This window comes from Cupressus sempervirens, chromosome 10, assembly GCF_028749045.1.
Source record: "Cupressus sempervirens isolate cs-2001-9-10 chromosome 10, ASM2874904v1, whole genome shotgun sequence".
NCBI classification, from domain to species: Eukaryota; Viridiplantae; Streptophyta; class Pinopsida; order Cupressales; family Cupressaceae; genus Cupressus; species Cupressus sempervirens.
In genome coordinates, this window is record NC_143127.1 from 222,215,591 (window position 1) to 222,239,423 (window position 23,833).

The following is a 23,833-nucleotide window of genomic DNA, read 5'->3' on the forward strand; positions in this document are numbered from 1 at the left end:
CACTGTGTGACTCGGTGAACACTGAGAAACTTGATAGCTGTTGAATCACTCAGTTGACAGTACATGACTCGGTCAACACTACATGACTTAGTCAACACTAGATTCACTCTGTTAACATTGTGAGCTTGGTAGACACTGTAGAACTTTGTTAACACTATAGAGCTTGGTTAACACTAGAGTCTTCATCACTTCTACTGGATAGCTCAATAGATAGACTATACTGAAAACTATATCTAATGCTTTGTAGATATTGTGAAGATTGGCATGAACTGCAACCTATATGTTTAGCTTAGTAGCATTTGAAACACTTGGTTAACAATGCTAGATGAATGATAATCTGTGTAGAAACTGTAGAGCCCAATAGCAATGTAAACAACTAAGTGTTGAGTCACTAATAGAAAAATTGACCTCAATGTCAATAATTTGATCTTCTATTGTCACTTGGGCAATACAAAGAGCTCAAGTGATGTTGAACCTTGGTTAGAATTGGATGCTCGGGTAACAATGTGGAGGTTGGGTGATATAGCTAGCTCGATTAACATAGAGAGCTTGGCTAACTCTATGAACTCATTTCGTACAACAATTATGTTTCCACTAATAATACTGAACAACTTGGTTTATGTTGTGAGCTCGATTAGCATAGTAAACCTTCATCTTCTCAAGCTACACTGAAATTTTTTCCCTAATGGAAAGCTCAATTGTAGTATTAACTGACCTTCCTAGATAGCTTAAGTAATTTGTTACTAACTGACAATATGTCTTTCCATAGGGTCAACAATATATACACACACATGCATAATTGCATAGTCTAATTGCACACATATATACATACATACATAATATGCATTCAAACAAACACATTCACTTTCATTATATCCCTTGTGAAGCTTGAATTTATAGTATGTGTTAAAAAGTAGACATTGACTATATGCATTGACAAATTGGCATTCAGAAAACATGAGTAAAGAATTATAAATCTACAAAATTACATAACTATAAAAGTTTTCATTACATAATAATGAACTGAAGTTGGCAATTATACATACAAGTGAAATAGAAATAATTAAGTAGCACAACGGTAAAGTTCACTATTTTTTTCCAATACAACCACAATAAAAAATGGCATATATAAGATACTAGTTAGCACTATCACAATCCTCTCTCTTAACACTAGCACATGCCTCTTTCGTAACACCTTGATTAATGTCACATATCAAAAATTTATAGGTTGCACCTACAAGACTATGAATTTGGGCAACAAAGAGGAGGCATTTAATCAAATCTAAAATGTTCATTAAACTTTTCTTGAAGTGTTGTGGCACTAAGGATGCATACTTCTGAAATATAGTATTGATATCATCCTCCTCGACATCCACTATATGGTCCACAATTGTTCTCAATATTAATCTCATCTCATTGTTGTCCTTTAGCATCAACAATAGTATAATACCAACCATTCAAGACTTGCCACTATAAAGGTTGTATGCCCTAATGGCATCCTCCAAACTATTCTCATGAAAGATAGACTTTCAATATAACTATCTACAATGAATTGCAATCAAGAATTGGATTGCAAAAAGTCCATGCGCTGCGATAAAAAGATTGATACTAATTGTGATGAATAAATGGTTTCCCTCTATTCATCAATTAGTTGTATCTCGATTATTTCACCATTACAATTTTACACACATTGACAAGAGTGGTATTGAAAAATTGTATCACATAATCTTCTGACATAATGTAGTCCAAAGGTGGATCCCTTGGTGGAATTGGGATCCAAATGTGGTACTTTCTTGGTGTTAATTCCATCGATGAATAGTATCCACTAACACAATTACATAAATGTCATGTCAACATAAGCTACCCAAATGAATAAAGCTAATAATGTTGGCATAATAAGTTAGAGAATTACATATAATCAATGTCATGTGCATGTTGTCAATGCCAATTAAGTAATGGATACAACAAATGCAAGCTTCACAAAGGACTACATTACTAATAAAGAGACCATTTTACATTCAAAAAAATACTAAGTGAATGATAAATAATAGTGAGATATTTTTACTTTGTGAGTCCTCACCTCAAATGCAGAAGAAGAACAAGTTTGTGCAAAATGGTAGAGACATAAGTGAGTAGAAGCATTAGTGGGAGCTCTACAAGTGTCTTCTACACGATGAAAATGAACTAGTTAAGGGTAAAATTGCCTTAGTAAATGGGTTAATTTCTGATGGTAACATGACATTTGGTGAATGGTAACATGTGTCACCATGTTGGGTAATAGGGTTGATGGTTAAGTTAGGGTCATGGTGGGGTGTAATAACATGCGGTTTTGACTTCTGCTAGAGACAAAATATTTTAATTAAAATGACCCCATTGTCACCTTTTCTACCTAGTGGATTGGTTCACTTTATAATGTAAGTTGATTTTCTTTGATAATGTATATGTATACACCATTATAAATTTAATTGAGTAAAATGGTATGATAGATATCTAATGTACTCATTGACAACAATGTAAAAATGAGGAGGAATTTGTTGGATATTCATTGAGCACATGCCAAAAGCAAGAGAGAATTTTGAAATCATAAACTACAATGATCATAAGTCAGGTATATTGACAAGTTCATGAATTCATTGATGACATTAGATTACTTATTCTTCACTATGCAGAATCACCTGTTATACTCAATGGGCGGGTTCACATTATAAAGTGAACATTCGTTGATAGAAAAGTAATTACTAACTAGACATATTCAATTTCTTTATCCAACATTCTATTATAATGAATATATTAGATACCTATGATACCATTTGGCCTAATTTCCTTTAAAATTTATTTCCATAGACCACTATATATTAATTTAAACATCATCTTCTTTGAGTACATTACAAAACAAAGACAAAACTGTGCATATCTAGCTTTCTAAGGTATTCATAGATTATGTTACAAATCTAAGGCTACACAACATCATCATAGTTTTGTAATGTATTCAGTGGATACTTTGCAAAAAACACTTAGCATTGTGAACCTTCAACAACATCTAAATAATGGACTCTGATGAACCCACAAAAGTGGGTTACACTTTTTGTCTAAACTAGCAATGAACTGTGAATTTTCAAGAAAACTTTCACTTTCAGATGCAAATTGCCATTTAACGGTTAGGAATTTGAAGATGAAGTAAATTGGAGTCTTTTAGAATTTTTTGTTAAAATATATATATATATATATATATATATATATATATATATATATATATATATATATATAATTGAATTATTTTTTCTCTCAGAAAAATTGGTATGTTATCAAAAATTTGATTTTTAAAAAAGTGACATTATTTTTAACGTACATAACTTTTTTTCTACAATAGATATCAATGCAATTCTTTTGAATTTAGTTTGCTAACATCCATACCAAAACCATCGAGGTGATCTAATGTCTTTATCCTTAGTATTTCATATTTTATTAGAGTTTAAATTTGACCTAACATGAATTTTGATATACATGGCTTTTGACACCTGTAACTTATTATATATGTACCCAATTTCAAATTTTCTTTTTTTGATTGAAGAAGACTCCAATATACAAAGACCGTAATTATTTTTCAAAAAAATTGTCCTCTTAGTTACTATTTTTTTATGAGAATCCAATATATAGGTTTATTTTTTATAATAAATCTATGTTAAATTCATGTGCAAAAATGTATACCTAAAAATTTAAAAATGTAGCAAATTCATAGTCATTAGAAAGCTTGTTCAAAGTACTTCTATCATGCAAAATGGCATGACTTCAGTGCTCCATCTAAACTTGGTAATTGAGCCCGGAATCCATGAAAACACAATAAATCTTCTTACACTTGGGAAAAACCAATAATTACCTTGTTTTGATAGAAACAAAATTGTTTAGTTTCTATCGAAACTAAGAAAGACAACTTGTGTGGTTAAAGGGTCAGCCTTACTTTTGATCAAGTAAAGTTGGCCTTTAGGGTTTTTTTTTTAAATAAAAAATTGTCATATAAATTTATTTTTTCAATTGTAACATTCAAATCCAATCAGATAATTCACACTTCACTTAGGAGGGAGAACATATTTTGCATCTTTTCTGTTTTCAAATTTTGGAAGAAAAATTTGCAATATGGGCAATAAAGGTAAAAGAGCAAGTAAATATTCACAAAGAAGAACTGATAAATGAGAAGATGAAAATCATCAAAAAACTTTAGCAGGATACTATAGGAGGCAAGGTCTATACATGTATAATATTTCTCCAATGCATATTTAGTTCATATAGTGTGCAATCGTATTGTAGACTTTTTGTATGTATATAGTTAGGATTAGGGTTTATCCAATTAAGAATATGGTAAATATAAACTTAAGGTTACTATTAATTTAATATTAAGAGTTTATTGAATTATGAATATTTAGGATTAGGTTTTATTAAATTATGAATATTTAGGATTAGGGTTTATTACCTTATGGTTTTTAAATTATGAATATTTAGAATTAGAGTCTATTACATTATGGTTTTTAAATTATGAATATTTAGAATTAGGATAAATTTTAATTATGGTGTTTTAAATTATGAATTTATTTGGGACGCAGTGAAATGAGACAACCTACTGATGTTGGAGAAGATTTGTCACAACTTCAAACATGTATGTGTGCACACATCTCTCACAAGTGCAATCTCTCTCTAGATTTCTACCTGTCTAGAGGCAAAACTTTATATATTTGATTTTTAATTTTAGAGACAAATCCCCTTACAAACTTTCTCAATTTTATTTCTTATATCATGCATGTGCAATAGTAGATGATGAAAATGTTGGACATGAGGAAATTGAAGATGAAGCAATGGATATTGAAGAGGGACAATCTAAAGGTTAGATAAAATTATATTTATTAGTTCATTTGTTATGTATATACACATATGTGGACCTAAAGAGAAGTTGTATCTTAAGTCTTTATTTTAATTTTTCTTACAGCCTGAGATCAAACAAGAAATGACAATGTTAATCTAGCTCAAAGTTTGAAGAGAAAAAATAATCATAGAAACATAGACCATTTAATTGAAATGAATGTGGAAAAATTGAGAGAATATGCTAGTCAACCTACACATACTACAAAGAGGAAATTGAATAAAAAGTCTAAGGAAATAATTGCACAATTTGAGAATCTTGATACAATGGAGAGAACTCAACTATTATCAATTTCACTTCTTAAAGATGAATTAAAAGAGTCGTTGAAACTATTGGGTATAGATACAAGTGTAAAAAAGAGGAAGAATTCTAAACTACAAAAAGATATTGTTGAAAGTATTAAGGAAGGGTTAGATTCCATTGGCAAAAATTCTAGATCTATAGATAAATCCATTGCACAAAGAGTGATACTGACATCTGTTTTAAATAAGAAATTATCGAAAAAAAGATAGATCTACCCACTAGCATCTCATATTGGATATAGTTGAAAGATGATATTACATTATCTAAAAAGGAGAAACAATTTGGATGATAGTACATTAGAAGGAAATTGAGCACTAATGTGTAGAGTTCCTCGATCTGATAGGAGTGTGGAAACAGTTAAGAACTTAGTCATTCAATTTTGGATTGACAATACTCATCCTTCACCAATTAGAAGAGATATCATCAAGCAGAGGATTAGGCCTAAGGAGTATCTTCAACATGCAAAACATTGGTTAGATGTCACACAACATGAATTGTATCTTTAAAGATTGCACAAACAATGTTTGAAAGAATGAAACCCCTATTTTGTGAGGATAAATAAATCTATTGAAACATTTTGTTGCTGATATCATGTTGAATTTGATTTTTACTATCAAGGGTTTAGAAAGATGATAGAAGAAAGTGGTGGTCCTCAAAATTCTTTTCATAAATGATCAAGCCAATTCATTACATCAATCTTATATGACAAACCAAATCATCATGCAATAGATGAAATAGATTGCATAAGAGGAACTTGTGAAACATGTGGTATCCAAACCAAATTTCCTTTGAGAGATGAAGATATTGATATGATGAGGATGGTAAAATGTAAGAGATATAAGTACATAAAGTCAAAAGCAAAAGTTGGAAAAGAATCAACAAGATTGGAGTATGTAGAGGATGACATACCTGCTAGAGAATTTTTGTCAAATGTTCGTAAATTGATTCAACCATATATATGTCATGCTTTTTTTGCTAAGTGGAAAGCATAATAGTTTCAAACACTGAGAGAAACTTTCCCACTCGGGACAATTTTAGCTATTGTTGACTTTGCAGAGAATTACTCCTTCATTTCTCAAAAACAACTTCAAGTAGAATACTATTATACAAAGTAGGTTAATATTATGGTTCAAGAGTCTTAATGACATGCACAAATTGATTTGGATGGTGTGGAAAGTACAGATCAAGCACAAGTCATTAAAAAAGAGTATCACTTTTACTTTTGTGATGACAAAGAATACAACACACATTTTTTGGAACGTTGTTTTAACATTTTTTGATTATTTGAAAAACAAAGGCATAAAAATGAAAAAAAACATTTCGTATGCTCAGATGGATGTGCAACACAATTCAGATTAGCTAGACCATTTTATGCATTATGTAGATATCATTGATACCTTAATATACCACACATTTGAAGTTTTTTTGAGAGTGGACATGAAAGGGGGAGCATGATGGTGTAGGAGCTTGTATCAAACATGCTTTAAGAAAGTATCACATGGACTATAAGGGATATCACATTAATAATGCTCATGATGTGGTTGAGTGGCATAAAATACATTTTACAATGCCAACAAATACAGATAACACATCATCACAAGCAGATCGAGTCCTACCATTCAAAGTGTTTTGGGAGGTATCAAGTATAAATTAATTTGAATATTATAATTGAATCAATTATATATTTAATACTTTATGTGATAACTAAATTATGGTACACACAGTGGAGGATATTGATTCGATCCTTTCAAAGCACCCACTTTTCACTTTGATTATTTCCCCTGCTCACCTGTAATATAATTTCATCTAGTAGACTCCTGAAAATGTGATTCCTTCAATGTCGTAAAGGAAATATAGTCCAAACCCTAAGATCTAAATCCTAGTTTTTTTTACAAATCAATCTTTGCAACAATCAAAAAGGTAAATAAATAAAATATTGTTGCTTACAAAATTGAACATTGCATAAGATATGCCACCTTGAGTGCAAATTATTGGGATTCCTTGAGTAAAAAACAACAAAAAAATTTATTTGAGAGATCTGTAATTGGAAATTACCTGCAAGATTTGGCAGTGCCCTAAACAGAATTTATTTTTGAAGCATCAACCTTTTTTCTTAATCGGATGAAGAATTAAAAATAACATCAATCCTTTTCACTTTAGATGTTGCAGCATTAGGTTTATAGTTGTTGCTTCAACTTTATCTTATCTCTGATTAAATGATTTTTTCCTCTACTTGTAACATGTGATTCCTTCTACGCTGTCAGTTTTTCAGAATTTGTATTGGATATCTCTTCTCTCTTCAAATCAGAAGCATATTTTCACATAATTGTATGGCTATTGAATTCGAACGAGGAAAGAAAGACCACATTCTTATTATTATTTACTAGCAATCACACCTTAGGGTGGAATATGGATTACTCTAAAAAATGGCGAGAATTAAAGAAGTAGCGAATCAAGCAAATAAATCAATATTTCCTAGATTTGTAAATCATTCATTTTCAAGACAACACTAATATCAAAAATCAGTGGCAAATAAATTTTTCCCTAATAAGGGTTTGGCTTTTTCCCTATCGACATATAAGCAACAAGGAGATAGGCTAAAATGAAAACAAGTGATCCATTATATTCCGATCAGCAACAAATTTGAAACTTTAAACAATGATCATTCAAAGTCAAACACATTTATTGCCCTAGTTAAACAACATGAAGCCAGGGATAGGAAAATGACAAAGCTAAATATAAATCCATGTGAAAATATTAATGGTTGGCAAGTTGTAATTTCAAACAGGAATTAAAGAAGAAATGCGTCGCAAAAAAAAGAGGCCAATAATGGAAGAAAATAAATATCCTCAGAAAGAGTCTACCAAAATTATCAAACCAGTAGAGGAAGAAATGTGAATGGCAAAATCAGTTACTTTCCTAGCAAAAGTGGACAAAAATAGTAAGCTAGAAATATATAAACCTACCAAAATGTATGAAGCTAATTGTATTTTGCTAGGGTAGAAACAACAACAAGTAGACTAAGAAAAAGTACTTAGGGTTTCCGAGAAAAATAAAAAAATCTGTATACCACCACATAAAAGGGAGAACCCTTTTACATTTCATCTAATATATCCACAACCATTTGAGAACCCAATTACTCGTGACCTGTTTCCTAAAATGATTACCTTCACTAACATTATTAGCTACTACAAAGCATTAGTTAGATTTTCAAAACAATGAGAGCAATGAGTTCATCAAACATATTGAAGAAAATCATAAACACATACCAAACCCCAATATTACACTGAAACCTGCAATATATTTCAAACATTCCAAAAGAACACAACAACAAGCAACAATTTTGTCGACGTTGTACACTACTTATTTCTTGATTTGAAACCCTTCAATAATTATTTTTTTGAAACCCTTGCATCATTAGAAACCCTTAATTGAAAATCATGGATACACTAAGTGAATGATAAATAAGAGCAAGTGTAAACACACAAAAAATGACATATTGCTCCTGAAACCTGGAAGATACTACAAACATTCACAACACAATAAAAAGCTTTGATTTTATCAACATTCTACACTATATCTTTACCATATTCTCAAATAATTACTTTCCCTCACATTACATGCAATCATTCATGGTGAAACTCCAAAGACATACAATGAAAATTGTAGGATAATCATGGAGACACTAAGTGAATGATACATAACAATGAGATATTGTTACTTGTGTTGCTCGGATATCAAAATTGTCTCAATTCTTGCCTTTTTGAGCTATGGTTATTTTTAGAATATGCCTTCTTTTAAGCATTAAAATGGTCACTTACTCTCAGAGGTTTTGAGAAATTATGCCCTTTAAATATCTTTGGCTCGTTCCCAGCTCCGTCCAGCACTTCAAAATTTTAAAATCCAACTCTCGAATCAAAAGTTGTCGCAAGTTAATGGAAGGAACCAAAATACATTTTTTCAATCAAAATCTTAACCATTAACCTTTAAAAAGGTTAAGGTTTGGGGTCCAAAACATGTGTTTCACTTTGAAGCCTTGACCTCTCCATCAAAAAGAGGTTAAGATAAATTACCAAAACATGTATTTCGAACCATTAACCTTAACCTCTTGTCCAAACAGGTTAAGGTTAGAGGTTCAAAACACGTATTTCCTTCCCCATCATTAACCTTAACTTCTTGTCTCAAAGGTTAAGATCGAGCTCCAAAATACGTATTTTGGAGTTGGTTATTAACCTCTCTGATCAAGTTAGTAAAAGAAGAGAATTGAAAGGATGAATCATTGGCTAATGCTAATGCTAACTATTCAATTGGAGATAATCCAACAAAGCTTCAACATAGGAAATTGCGACAGCAAAGAAGAGAGAAAATAGTGGCTGATCTCATTCATCAGGATGACGAAGAAACAATGAACATTGAAAATGCAGCTATCACAAGATCTAAAGCAATGGATTTAGCATATATGGGAAAATACAACATTAGGAGATGTGACTATGAGAATGACAATGCAGATTCCATAGTTAAATTGATTAGAGATCAAATAAGTATGGCTTGGGTATATGCAAGCATTGCATGGTCTAGGAATAGCCATGCTATTTATAATGAGTTAATGAAGTGAAGTAAGAAAAGCCAATGTGTACTAGGTGAAGTGAATTTAGATTCAAAACTACCTCACAGTGCACCTTTAAAAATCAAGGCAATGGGTTAGTTTCTGTCCAGAGCTAGAGAAAAATTATATGATTGTGCTACCATAACCAAAAAGTTGCAAGCCATGCTTTAGTCTGCAGAGCAACAAGTAAGAATGTTGAAAAAGTAGAGTACATTCTTAAGTCAACTTGCAAGAAAAACTATTCCAAAAGGTGTTAACTGTTTGTCAATGCAATTAACGATCGACAGCTACTTGCTTCCACTTGAAGAACGTGAACCTGTATTGGGAATTTGCAGCGCAAAAATATGCAAGGAAAATGCTCCTGCTTCGAAAATCTACATTCATATCAGCATGTATCATGATTGAACCAAGGTGTATCTAAAGAAGCCACAGTCAAGGCACATGACCAGTTTTATCCCGCGACTTTCCTGCATCTTCCAACTTGTAACACTCAATGCAGATGCATCAAGAACTATATCTCAAACTCCATGCGCAGAAAGGGATTCATTCCTAATCCATGACGTGTAATGGAAGTGTAGACAAATACATGGGACTAAACTTGACATGTTTGATGAAATGCGCAATTAGAATGTGAACTGAATCCCATACAACTGGTGGGTGTGACTGAATGATCTTCGTCGATAACCATATGAATGTCTAGTACGAGCTCAGAACATGGTAATTCTCAGGTTAAATGAATTCAGTGGGATTGGAAAAACTACTCTAGCTGATGATGCTTATGCAAATATTGGCCTTCAAAGCCACAAGAGTTGTAGGATTCATATGGAGCAAGATTGTACAAAGAATGTTCTTAAAATCCTCCAAGAACATATTTTGAACAGATTGTTCCACTGGAATGTGATGACTATGACCAAGGTCAGGGATTGATTTGATTGCTTTCCAAAGACTTTCATGATCAACCTCTTTTTCTCTACATTGACAATGGTCTCCGTGAGGAAGACCTCAAGGAACTTCTTCCTAAGGACTTGGGTAGTTATTCACCACCCAAAAGCAGAATACTTGTCACCACCAGAAATCTCCAAGAGACGAACATATTTCTACAAAGGATTGGCATAGGCATGTTGTTTTCCATACTTTGCATCGTAGATGAAAAATCTGTTACCAACATTTCGTGAGTCCTCACCTCAAATGAACAAAAAGAACAAGGTTGTACAAAATGGTAGAAGGTGACATGAAGTGTTGGCAGGAGCTCTATGAGCGACATCTACATGACAAAAATGAACCGGTTTAGGGTAAATTAGTCTTAGTAAATGAGTTAACCACAAGTAGTAACGTGATCATTCGTGAATGGTAATAGGGTCAGTTGTGGTTAAGTTAGGGTCACGATGGGGTGTAATAACATGAGGTTTTGATTTCAGCTAGGAACAATGTGTTTTAATTAAAATGACCTCATCACGACCTTTTCTACTAAGCGAGCGGATTGACATTACAAAGTGAACATTCATTGACACAGAAACAATTGCTTATTAGATTAATACGTGCTTTTTTAAGCCTAAAAGGGAAGGGTAATTGGGGGGTGTTGGGTGCCGGGTTCTGGGCCACCCAAAAGAGATGTGAAAAAAGATTCCACACAAGAACAAGTTTCTTTCTATCAATATACAACAAAGGAGCCAATATAAAAGAGATTCAACATATCTCCTCATTCACGGTCGTTAAAATTAATTAACTCATTTATTTTATAAATTAAATTTGAATTGACATCTAGCTTGACATAAGTAATAGGGGCACGGTAACGTCAGCAGTAGTTGCTAGCCAGCCATTAATTTGGTCTTGTCAGCTGCCAAAATCTGTACTTTCAAGTTTTGTTTGATAAAATGTGATGAAAGTACACTATGATACCATTTGATGAAGGGCCACACCACCCTTACCAACTCATACCCAAAAATGCCACAATATGAAGACAAGAGATGACAAAATGCTTCAAACAATTTTATTATACTTGAAATACAATAGCAATTACAATAACATTTCTGCAAGATCTCTCAAGATCCAATCCAAACCCAAGCTAGTCCAGATCCACACTCTAATAGAAACCTCCAAGATCTCAACTTGTGCTTGCAAGCCACCAAACAACTTCCTTGTTTGTAAACCACAGTCACTAGCTTTTCTCCAACTTTATCCAAGATCCAAATGTAAACTACCTCACATTCGGCGCTCTGTGTACACACTCACAACTCCGTCACAATCCTGCTGTAAATTGCCTCACATTCGGCGCTCTGTCCACAGACTTAAGAAAAATCACTCTTCACTTCCTCTTTCTCTTTCACACCTTGAAGCCTTCACACCTTCTAGCTTTCACACCTTAAAACTTTTCCTTTCAAAGCTTTCCACCTTCCAAAGCTTTCACACTTTGAAGTTTTCACCTTCCAAAGCTTTCACCTTTCCAAGCTTCACCTTCCAAAGCTTTTACACCTTGAAGCTTTCACCTTCCAAAGCTTCCTTCCAGCTTGACTAGAAATGCTCATATACATTGCTTAAATAGGCACTTACCACCCCATGCATGACTTATCCACAACCTTCCAAAATTGCACAATATCCACAACCTTCTACAATATCCACAACATTCTAGAATTCCATCAACACACTTCGATAAATAGAATGACAGCCATTTTTTTTCTTTTTTACTTTTCTATTTTATGCCACCTATGCACTTCCAAAATCGAAATTCCTCTTTTTTTTCTTTTTCTTATTTTTCCATTTTTATTTATTTATTTTTTCCTCTACTTTTTGTCACTTTCTTTTTCTCCTCCAATTTTTTTTTTATATTAAATTTTGTCGTGCAAGATGCTCTGCATCAAAATGTCCGGCTCCATTTTTTCCCAACGCAGTGAGCTTTGCACCTGCCAATTGTTGGAATGTCACGGGGCAACCTTGTTTTTCGAACTTTCTGTCAATCATTTCTACAAGTTCTGCATTTTGTGAGGAATATGGCTCAAATGAAGTTTGATTCTATATAATGCTGTTGCAGCCCTACTCACCGCGGACGAAAGGAAAGTGAATGAATAAGAGGAAGAAGAAGGGAGATGGAGCATGTGGTGGAGGCATTCCCTCAACTAGAGGACCGATCTCAGCATTTAGGTAACTCTGGAGTTTCTTCACTCCGTTGCCCTAGGTATAGCTATTGGTATTTTCAATAGATATTTTCTATTATTGGAGGTCGATTTTAAAATGGTTAACTATTATATTTAGAAATTCTACAAGTAGAAAGCAATCAAAAGGGAGGTCTGTAAAACTCCCGTGCTCTGTAATCTGTCAACACCCAAAACGATCTTCACAGGGCAGCACTTGTCTATTGTGAATTCTGCTCTTATTTTTTCATCCAAGGCTTTCGTTGTTACTAGTGACAGTAGGAAGTGAGCAGGCTTGAGAAGTTTGTGTAAGCATGGTTGAATTTTGTGTTAATGTGATATAAATATTTAAACATCTTTTTGGTTAGTGGGCAGAGTTGATGCTCTTGGTCTGGTATGATGTTATGCAACATAGCTGTTGATATTTTGTGATTATCAACAGAACGTATATTGTCCACCGAAATTCGGCAAATTAAAATATTTTCTAGAGATATCATTACATCCCTAACATTGACAACAGTACCAAAAAGAAAGAACATTGACAACAATAGCCTGCTTTTTGTTCGGTTGCCAAATCCTCTTCTTTTATGAAAAATAATTTAGAATTGCAACGACAATAAATCTGCATTGCATTAGTAAATATTATCAAACTAATCCTGTCCATTAATTAACATGATAGGTAAAGAATTAGACTTGGTTCATGCACAAAACATATGAATCATGCTTTTGTGCATTACATTTATTTTACTATTTCTATAATAGATCCTATCTCTCATTCTACAATGGTCAACTCTAAAGATGATTTTACCTTCTTAGCACTCCCATGATGGATTAATGCCAAATCTAGCTTTGATAGGACAATACAATTAAGAAATCGGTGGAAATGTCATACATAGAATATAACAATTGAAATAGAAATATTAATAATTATTGTTAGCTACTTTTTTAGTCAAAATGAAGATTACCTCTAAAAAGATCCCAAACTAATAACCAATTTCTACAATATTCAAATCTAACAACTTTTGGCACGGGTAGACACTTAACTAACTCAAACACTTTTGACTCAATTTCAACTTCACCTTCTCTCAGTTTTGTTTTTTTTTGGATGAATCTGAGGCTCCAATTTCTTTTGCCTTAGGATCAATTTCAACTCCACGATCTTTCAACTTTTTCTCTTTTTGACTGATTACATCCCAAATTGCTTTTCCTATTGTGAGTTATGTAGATCCATGAAAATGATTGCTAGTATTCTGATGGGATGAATATGTAACCTATACACTGCTACACTGATTTTTTCCTGATATTTCACTAACTCATTTGGCCTCTTAATATTAACTTTTGGCTCACTTTCACTGAGCTTACTGAACTAGATGTGGCTTTTGGATCAATTTCAATTGTAGATTGCTCTTTTGCTTTGGACTTAATTTCGCCTTCTCCATCTCGGTGCTTTTCCCCACTTTGGATCAATCTGGATCCCCATTCTTTTTCAATTTGTCTTAGTATCAATTTCTATCTCAAATAGCATTGCAACATCATTTGATTTATTTTCATTTTCATCTTCCATAGCTTTTCTTTTTCCAAGTTGCATAGATCCATGGAAATGATTTGTGGTCTTGTGATGGGATTGATCTTGTACTTGATCTGAATTGGCTTGAGATGCACTCTGAACTTTTCATCAGAAGTGAAAGAATCTTGAAACAGTTTTTTAGTTTCTCATCATCTTGCTCTTTGAACTTCATGTAAGCTATATCATAAGCCTCAAAAGCTTCTTCTCTAGTCTTGAATGTAGGCAGCTATATTTGTGCTCCCCAATGGTCATTCTTTAGAGATACTTCATTGGACCCGATTGATATGTTTTCTTTGTCACTCTGATGTTCTGAAATAGCTTGAATCATGAGCAAAGAATCAGGGCTTTCATTAAGCCTCTACTTCATTAAACCCTTCATGCCCTCTTCATCTTGCTCCAACAACATCATTGAAATCTGCAACAACTAAAAAATTAAGAATCATAATCTGCAATCTAATTATTTTCAACTTCCTTTTTGTTTCTTTTCTGCTCTCTATTTGATAAAAATACCAACTTAAATCACCATTCCTGCATACCTCCTCCATTGCAAACTGGAACACTTCCAAGCCGTGTTTGATATTTCACCATCACTCAAGTATTCAAAATAATCCTCAACACTGTTATTTTCCTTATGCACACAGTGTGTCACCCTCCATCATTACATGCCATGCAGCCCTCAATGTTGCCTTCTATGCTACTAATAGCATTCAATGGTTTATGCCCATTTCAGGATTCAAGCCAAAAGTTTTTCCTTCCTCCCATCATTGATCTTCCATTTTAAGTGCTCTGTAATGGTTTCTTGCTTCCCTATAAGAACTTCCTTACCATTGAGCCCCCCTGAGACTTTGTCATTGTCAGAATCCTACTGGCATTAGTGTCATCCATATACTTGCTTGAAAAAATTCTACACCATACTCGTTCTGGTTCGCTCCTAGAGTGGCATTTTGCACGCTCATCCTTCTAAGCCCTGCACCACCTTTCGCTTCCACCTAAAAAGCCTTCTTCCAATGAAAGTACTATTTTCTTCTCCATCAATCCTTCCCACAAAAAATTCTTTAAAAATAATTTCATATCATCCACCATTTTGCTAGTGATTTGGAAAATAAGGCAGCATAGATGAGTACTGCAGATACAACTGCTTTTTATTATTGTTATTCTCCTCAGCAAGGATATGCGCTTTCTTTTTTAGGTTGAGGCCTTGCCCCTACAATTACTAACCACCTCCTCCTATTGAGAAGACCAGCATGCACTTGAAAAAAACAATGCCCTTAAATTTACTTTTAGTGATGGGACAGAGGTGATACTGAAGCCCAAGATATTGGCTATCTGTTTTTAGGTATAAGGTATAAGAGAAAAATGACCGGCACTCAAAAAGAGCAATGCACCAAATCTCTTCATATCCTCAGTGAATACTAATATCTGATTTTAGTAACATAATTTTGATCCTCTCTTTATGCTGTGGATAACCTCATTTGTTACTGTGATGTTTTTGGTGATCTCACTCTAGAAGCCTTGATCTAGGATCAAGGTTGGCTAGGTAGTCTCAACCTAGGACCAGAACAACTAGACTAACACTAAGATCCAATTACCTAGGGCATTGAGACTTTGGTTCAATTTAGGTACATGATGATTATGATTAAGATTATGAAGTCTTACAATATATATTAAGATTCATCACTATACTATTGCATAAAAGTTAGATTAAGTTTAAAATGAGAGGGAAAAACATCTAGGAATTTACTTTTCACCTTTACATTTTTCAATCACTTTGATGTGCATATATGAGCTACCATGAACCACGTGTGTTAAAATTAAACAAGTACTCAACATGAAAGTAAATGGGAAAAGATATTGATATGGGTGATATTTCATTTTCTCTCAATGTAATAAGAGATCTATCTTCGTCATCAAATTCCACTTATGCTAGCAAGATTGATCAATTATTTTCTATCAATGTTATTAATATTAAAATGAAAATATAAATAAATTTCAATAACAAATGAGAAAATGAAGACGTGTATGACTTGTAAAGAATCATTAAAATTTTAAAAAGATTATGTTGGTTGCTTTTTTTTCATAATGACCATCTGACATTTTCCATGAGCTTTTACTAATTCTGTGAATTCATAGTATTTCTATATCAAAATTATGACCTCTGATTCCTCAAGAATCAAACATGTAACCAATTGGACATATTCACCTTATTGACAATCGCTGCTGTTTTGTCCAGAAATATAAGGTCCTTTTAATTGATACTTTTCCATGAATTTTTACTATTTTTCCAAAAGCAGTTAAGGACAATATATAAATGTTTTATATTTGGAAGAATTGAATTTCCCAAATTACTTGTCATGTCAAACATTTATGAGAATTGAACTATTTATGACTCTTTAACATATAAATGTGGTGTTGAGGAGATCTAAACACCCAATTACTTGACCATACTTTGAATATTATGTTTATAATGACGTTTTTTATGGTTCATTTTGTTTTAAAGCTTATATTTCCATTACTTAGTTTTATTACTTTAGCTGTCATTTTCCCAAAACATTTTTTTTACAATTTATGAATTTTTAGATATGAGGCGAAATGAACTTATGTCAGCTGTTGATGACAATATTGGGGTGTTGTGAGGTAATGAACTCATAACTCCTTGTCGGCCTTTGAGCATATTCTTGTTTATAACTGCCATTTTTTGAGTTGATATAAAAATTTCTGTTACATCCCAAATTTTGACCTAAATTTTAAATTTATTTATAGCCATTAGATTGAATGTATTTTCTTTCATAATCATATGAAGAGGGTAGTTAAATATATCCGTTGTATTCATTATGTTAACTGTTTAATGAAGATGGTTGTTATCCATTATTTGTCATGTGATGTTTAGCAATTGCTTGGTTTTGGAATTATGGTTAATAATTAAATTCTTTATCTATATTAAATGCTATTATGGAACTTGTTATTATCGTGGAAATATTGCACGGGTGATTGTAGGAGAAGATGAAGGGGAAAAGCATTGCTAAACAGGATCAACGGAATGAGATACTAGCTTAGTACAATTATCAGGTTGACAAGTATGACCTTTAATTGCCTTGGTAAGGACCTATCGACTTGAACATCAGGACACAATCGATGGAACCATATGAGCTATTAAATAAACATTTAAAACATAAATTATATTAATTAAAAATAATACGTACCTCAAATTCTTTTTGATTGATTTTTTCCACCACATCATTATATGTATACCTATGTACGTGCACATAGATATAGGAATAAAGTGACACCATAATATTATTTTTATAAATAATATGATGCCACCTCATAAGTATATCTATGTGCAAGTAGATAGATATAAATTATAATTATCCTCAATTTATAACCATCAAATCTTTTTCCATATTTATTCATTTTTCTTGCTAAAAACCAAAATGAACATTTGGCATATTTATTTGGCGACCAAGAGCCAAGTCTCTTCTTTATGAGTTACAACTTTTTAGAAGCCAAAGAGACTTCGATACCTTTTTATTTTGAGCCGAGAGAGATCATGAGCATAAGGAAATATCACCCGACTTCTTTCATATCACCCAACTTCGGTTTCATAACACTCGATATCTCTGTAATATACCACTTGGTAATCATTGCATTTTCCTTCTACGATTTCCCTTTTATATTGATGTTCTGCTGCAAACGTGATTGATAATCAAATTGGGATTTGCATTAAAGATTTCTTTCGTGAAGAGTGGGGCTGATTGTTAGCATCCAACAAGACTCCATTTCTTTTCCAAATTTTACCAAGTTATGTGGTTGTCCATATTCCAAGCATTGTGATATGTTTTATTATCAGTTATTGCTGCATTCCGATTATTATAGCAGTAAGACACAGTTTCATATTATGATGCAAATCATCTTGCTTAAATGCCATTGGTTAGACCCTCTCTAGGACAGAGCTGTTATGATGAATAAAAGCCAAGTAACCATGACATGATATCGTATTTTATTTATGCCACTAAAAGTTTGAATCAAATGATATTTATTCTACAAGTTTTAAAGATTTCATTTTTCAGATCATAGATTGTGATAAGATGGAAACATGTAATATTCATATATCAGTTGACGATTAGCAGACAGAGCCGATTGCTTTGAGATTCAAACACCTAGGACTCGCTAGCTTTATAGCCATGAAAAAAGTGAAGAGGTGAGATGGAATCTGCAATAACATGGAAATCAAAGTTAGACATGACATAACAAATCTAAATTAATTTCATTTAATAGCTCATGCTTGCTCATACTATTGTTCGCTTGTTGTCAAGTCGAGCTGTCATGATTAGGTCATTGAACCTATTAGAAAACCTTGGCCAAGCTTGTTTAAGACATGTTTGCCATCTATGATCACTTGATGTCAGTAGAGCTAGTTATTCAGACATGTTCATCTGTAACTGTGCGGACATTATAAACAATGGATTGGTCAAGTGGCTACACTAAAAGTATCCCAAGTCTTATCCTAGGGTAGGGAGGGCCTTTCTATTCAATAGATTGTGTGGGGATAAATATGGTCCAAGGTTGGGAGGTTAAGCCTAACTCAATGCTTCTCCTCTTATCGAAAGTTGAGGCTTGCACAACCAATTAAAGACTCACCAGATATTTCTTGCATGTTCTTCTTTCTTTATCATGTTATGCATTTATTTTACTTATATGCAAGGAAAGATAGTAAATTGTTATTTCAGTTATATCAGTTGATTGTTATTACAGTTATTTCAGTTGAATGTTATCATTCAGTTAATCGTTATTACAGTTATTTCAATTGATCAAAGTTACAGTTATTTCAATTGAACGTTATCATAGTTATTTTCAGTTAATCGTTACTACAGTTATTTTAGTTGATTATTGTTATAGCTATTTCAGTTGAGCTTTTCTATCTCAGCTAATTGTTGGTAGTTAAAAGCAGTTAATGTCTCATGAAAATGAATTCAATGTATATTGTTCAATAATTAGTTGAGGAAAACTCTTTCTAGATTACCTTTATTTTGTTATGAAAATTGTTTGTTACAGTTTTTATTCTTTTGCCAGAGTAGTTTAGTACAATTAATGAATTTTCAACAGTTTAATGAAGCCTGACAAAAGTAAGAAATGATAACAGGGTAGTGTCTGGTTGCCTAAAATTGTAATTATAAGTTGTTCTTTGATAAATGTTGAGCTCTCATTTTTGCACACACAGTTAGAATGCTAGAAAAATTATGAGATTGACTTTGCAAATGCCCATTCTATGGAGTGTCGATTGTATCAAATGTCACAAGGCAATGTTTTTTTGAGTTTTCTGCCAAACATTCTATTGATAATTTCTTTTAAATTTTTTATTTTTGTGGTTCTGTATTCAATTCATTTAGGACACCAAAAGTGGGGTTTTGCTTGGTTTAGCAGCTTCTTCACTTGAACACTTAGTTGACATGCTTAAGTTTCAAGAATTTGCGTTCACGTATTTATTGCAGGTCTTCCAATTTTTAGGTCTATAATAGGTCTCAAACTACTCATGTCTTTTGCATGTATTGCTCATCATTCAAAATGGTGCAAGGAATTTTAAATCTATACACCAGTGAACAAATGTTTGGCATTTCATTTCTCTGCTTCTTTTAGTTGAAAAAATATCTCTCTTAAATTGTAGTGAACAAGAACCAAAGATTGTAAACAGATAGTGCAGTGAGGAAACAGTCTTTGACAAACTAATCAAACCAGAAAACATCTAAGGCATGCAAGTTGTATGCTGAAGTACCTTCAGAGTCTAGAGTATCTTGAAAAACTTGGAGCTAGGAAAACAGTGGGCATTTCATGAAATTATGCAATATTGAACATATTGTTTCCATGGCTTCATAAAAATATTCAATCTAGACTAGGATAAAGAGCCCAGAGGTCTAGGTTCTACACAAGAAAACAGTTTTCCACATAAAATTCATTTTAAGTTCTTGTTAGAGAATTTAGCTCTTTAGTGGGATCTGTTCGACTTACTAAATTGTTATATGAATATGAATTTAATTCTTTGTTGTAATTGACACAATTTTATAAAAAAAACTGAATAGTTTATTCAAAAAACATTCTTTCTAATTCTGTGTTATTTATTTTCCACAGAGGTTGTGTATGGAACAACGCATAACCGGGTTTGATGAAAAAGTTGTTTTGATCTAGTGAGGAGGTGAAATCACGAAAGTCAGTTGAAAATGAAAATAAGGGAACAATGAATTGTAGATGGTTTGAATTGCAGTCAATTCCAAGGAGCCTATGGGAAAAACTCTTTTATGAAGCATATGTCTGTGAAGAATATCCATAGTTATGGTTAACAATTGTGTGTGGTTTTTCGAATGTCTTCTAGGAATAAAGTTGATGTTGAGAAAAGAATTATGCATGTCATTAATGAAAGATCATTGATAGTATTTGAAAAGTCACATTTGACACCATTGTGTGCGCTGTGTATAATGACTGTGAGCTTTTGTGAGTAACTGAAGAGTTGCCATTGACATAATATATCAAGTTCATTTTAAAAATAAATATTTTTGTCTACTTAAATGAATCGTGCACATATACATGCATGCAAGTGAAATCACCAGAACAAGCCATACCTATTTACCCTGCAAGTGTTTTCTCCTTATCAGTCACGAAAAAAAAATCTCTCAACAACTCAAATAAGTGAATCATGACTCGGTATCATGCATAACATTATTTAAAAATATAGTCTATCAGGTTAGCAATTTTAGGAACTTTCTTGTTTTGTGATGGTCAAATGCATGATTTCAAGTGATGATTCACTTCTACAAGCCTTTGAGAGGAAAATTTATTGTTCAAATTTAAAAGGAAAGAATGCTTACATTATAAATAGATATGCCTCGTTCCAGTGAGCTCCCTTGCATTCACATGTATGTGCTTGATTCATTTATATAAGCAATTGCATGTTTATTTTAACAACAAACAATTACATGTTTAAAAACAATAGTGAACTCTGTATATGATGTCAAATATAACTCATATGCTCTGCAATTCTTCTCCCTTCTTGATCAAGTTGAATAACCATTCTTTTTTTGGCCTTTTTCTTAGAACTGATTTCAATCCCAAATAGCTTTACAACATTATCTGAGTCAAATTCTCTTTCATTTTCCATAACATTTCTTTTTCCAAGTTGCACAGATCCATCAAAATGATTTGTTGTCTTCTGATGGTATGGATGATGTATGTGTTCTGTAATCTGACCCACTGTGACATTGTCATGAGAACCAGATTGATCTTGTACATAATGATTGATCGTAATATAAAATTTGTTGCTCGGCATTTTACAATCCCTAGAAATAGAAACCAAATCTCCTTCTTTCAAACCCTTATCTTTGATAAACAATTTCCATGCTCCTGTAAGTACATATGTAGCAGATCTAACTTTTAAATATCTAAATTGCCATTCTCTGTTGTTACTAGTATCCACAAATGAAAGAAAAGTTCTTGATTCAGCATGTTGTTTTGTGATGACTAGCCACTTGAGTTTACCCAGATCACCTTTAGTCACAATCTTCTCAAATAGATGTTGTCTATTCATAACAAGGCCTCCTCCTGGAATCATCTTCTCAACTTGTGAAACTGGCGCAACTGCACTGGGAAAATTCATTTGATCATCTTAACCTTTCAACTTCATGTAAGCTGCATGATAAGCCTTGACAGCTTCTTCTCTAGTCTTGAAATTACCCAACCATATCTATGCTCCCCAATGGCCATTCTTTAGAGGACAAATGCCGTGAAACCCTGAAGAATCCTCTTTCCCGTGAATATTTCTACTCTCGGCCTCAAATTCATTATTATCAGATGCAGCCTCTACTACATTAGACCCTATTGAAATGCTTTCATTGTCACCTTGATGTCTTGAAAAACCTGGCAAAGAATCAGGGCTTTCATACCATTCTTCGTGTTCGTCCTCTGGAGAACCCTCCTCAGCCTCATAATCTGCAACATCAGAATTAAAAATTTTAAACATCCGCTATCACCGAAAGTGATCTGATTAAAAATATATATATACAATTGATCTCAAAAACAACTTTTTAGTTCTTCAAAATATCAACTTAAAACATCGAAAATATATGAATACCCTATCCATTCCAGATCTGAAACACAATCGGATCAAGATTTTAAAACTCTCTCACTATGTTGTCCTTGTTTTCTTCAAAAGCCCAACTAAACTAAATCACTTTTTCATCAACAATCTCAAGCATTTAATACTCAGAGCTTTTTTTTATTATTATCAAATTTAGTTGATACGCATGCCGACTTCAAGCAAATTCTAAAATCTGTTTTTGGGTATAAATATATTCATTATTGGCAAGCTATTTTTAGTATACTCAAATCTTATTTCCACTTTTTAAAAAATAATTCTAATTTAAGCGTTGGAAAGATAGATTTTACTAAAGTATTGAAAGATACACTCAAATCTTATTTCCACTTAAAAATAATAATTCTAATTTAAGCGTTGGAAAGATAGATTTTACTAAAGTTTTGAAAGATACGCGTTAACTTCTAGCAGGTTTTCTCCGTGTATACTCTTTGTAAAAATATAAATGTAATGCCAAAAAGGCAACATGCAAAGTAAACTATCAGTATATATTCTTAAACAATAATAATATAATATTTTAATTTAGTTTATTTTCAAAATATATTTATTTTAAATTTAAAGATATCAAATTCATGCAAAGTAAACTATCAGTATATATTTTTAAACAATAATAATATAATAATTTAATTTAGTTAATTTTTAAAATATATTTATTTTAAATATAAAGATATCAAATTAATGAAAATAAATAGTTATATAAAATCTTTAAATCTTTAAAGGCAACAAGGATATCACTATATATTTAACGGATGTTGATTTGATATTTTAATTTTTCTTTATTATTAGATTTCATTAAGATGATGAAGATTTATACATTACTTTATTAATTTTTTAATTATAAATGTAAAAGAGTTATTTATTTAGTCGATAGGCTATTTGTTCCCCAGTCAATTTTGATATTTATTAGTTGTTATCTCCACATTAGCTCATGTTTGTGATTTTGATTTTTAAAATTGATTTAGATTTTGGTTTTTAGATTATTTAAAATTTTTTAAAATATTAGTTTAGTTTTTTATTAATTTTTTTTTAAAAGTTTCTATGTAAATAAAATATTTGTTAGAGAAGTTATTTTTTCATATTATTATTATTATTCTTATTAATTTTTAGTAATAGATTTTTTGATAGGGTTTTTTTAATTGATTTTTTTTTCATATTTGATAAATTGAATTTAAATAAATAA

General features: G+C 32.2%; 1 long non-coding RNA gene across 1 annotated transcript; it reads left to right on the plus strand.

The window, feature by feature from the left end:
• Positions 1-12,873: 12,873 nt before the first annotated feature.
• On the plus strand, positions 12,874-20,962 carry LOC149533429 (uncharacterized). Its single transcript, XR_016357783.1, has 2 exons — positions 12,874-12,959; positions 20,640-20,962. It is a non-coding gene; the product is annotated as an uncharacterized LOC149533429 (long non-coding RNA).
• Positions 20,963-23,833: the final 2,871 nt, after the last annotated feature.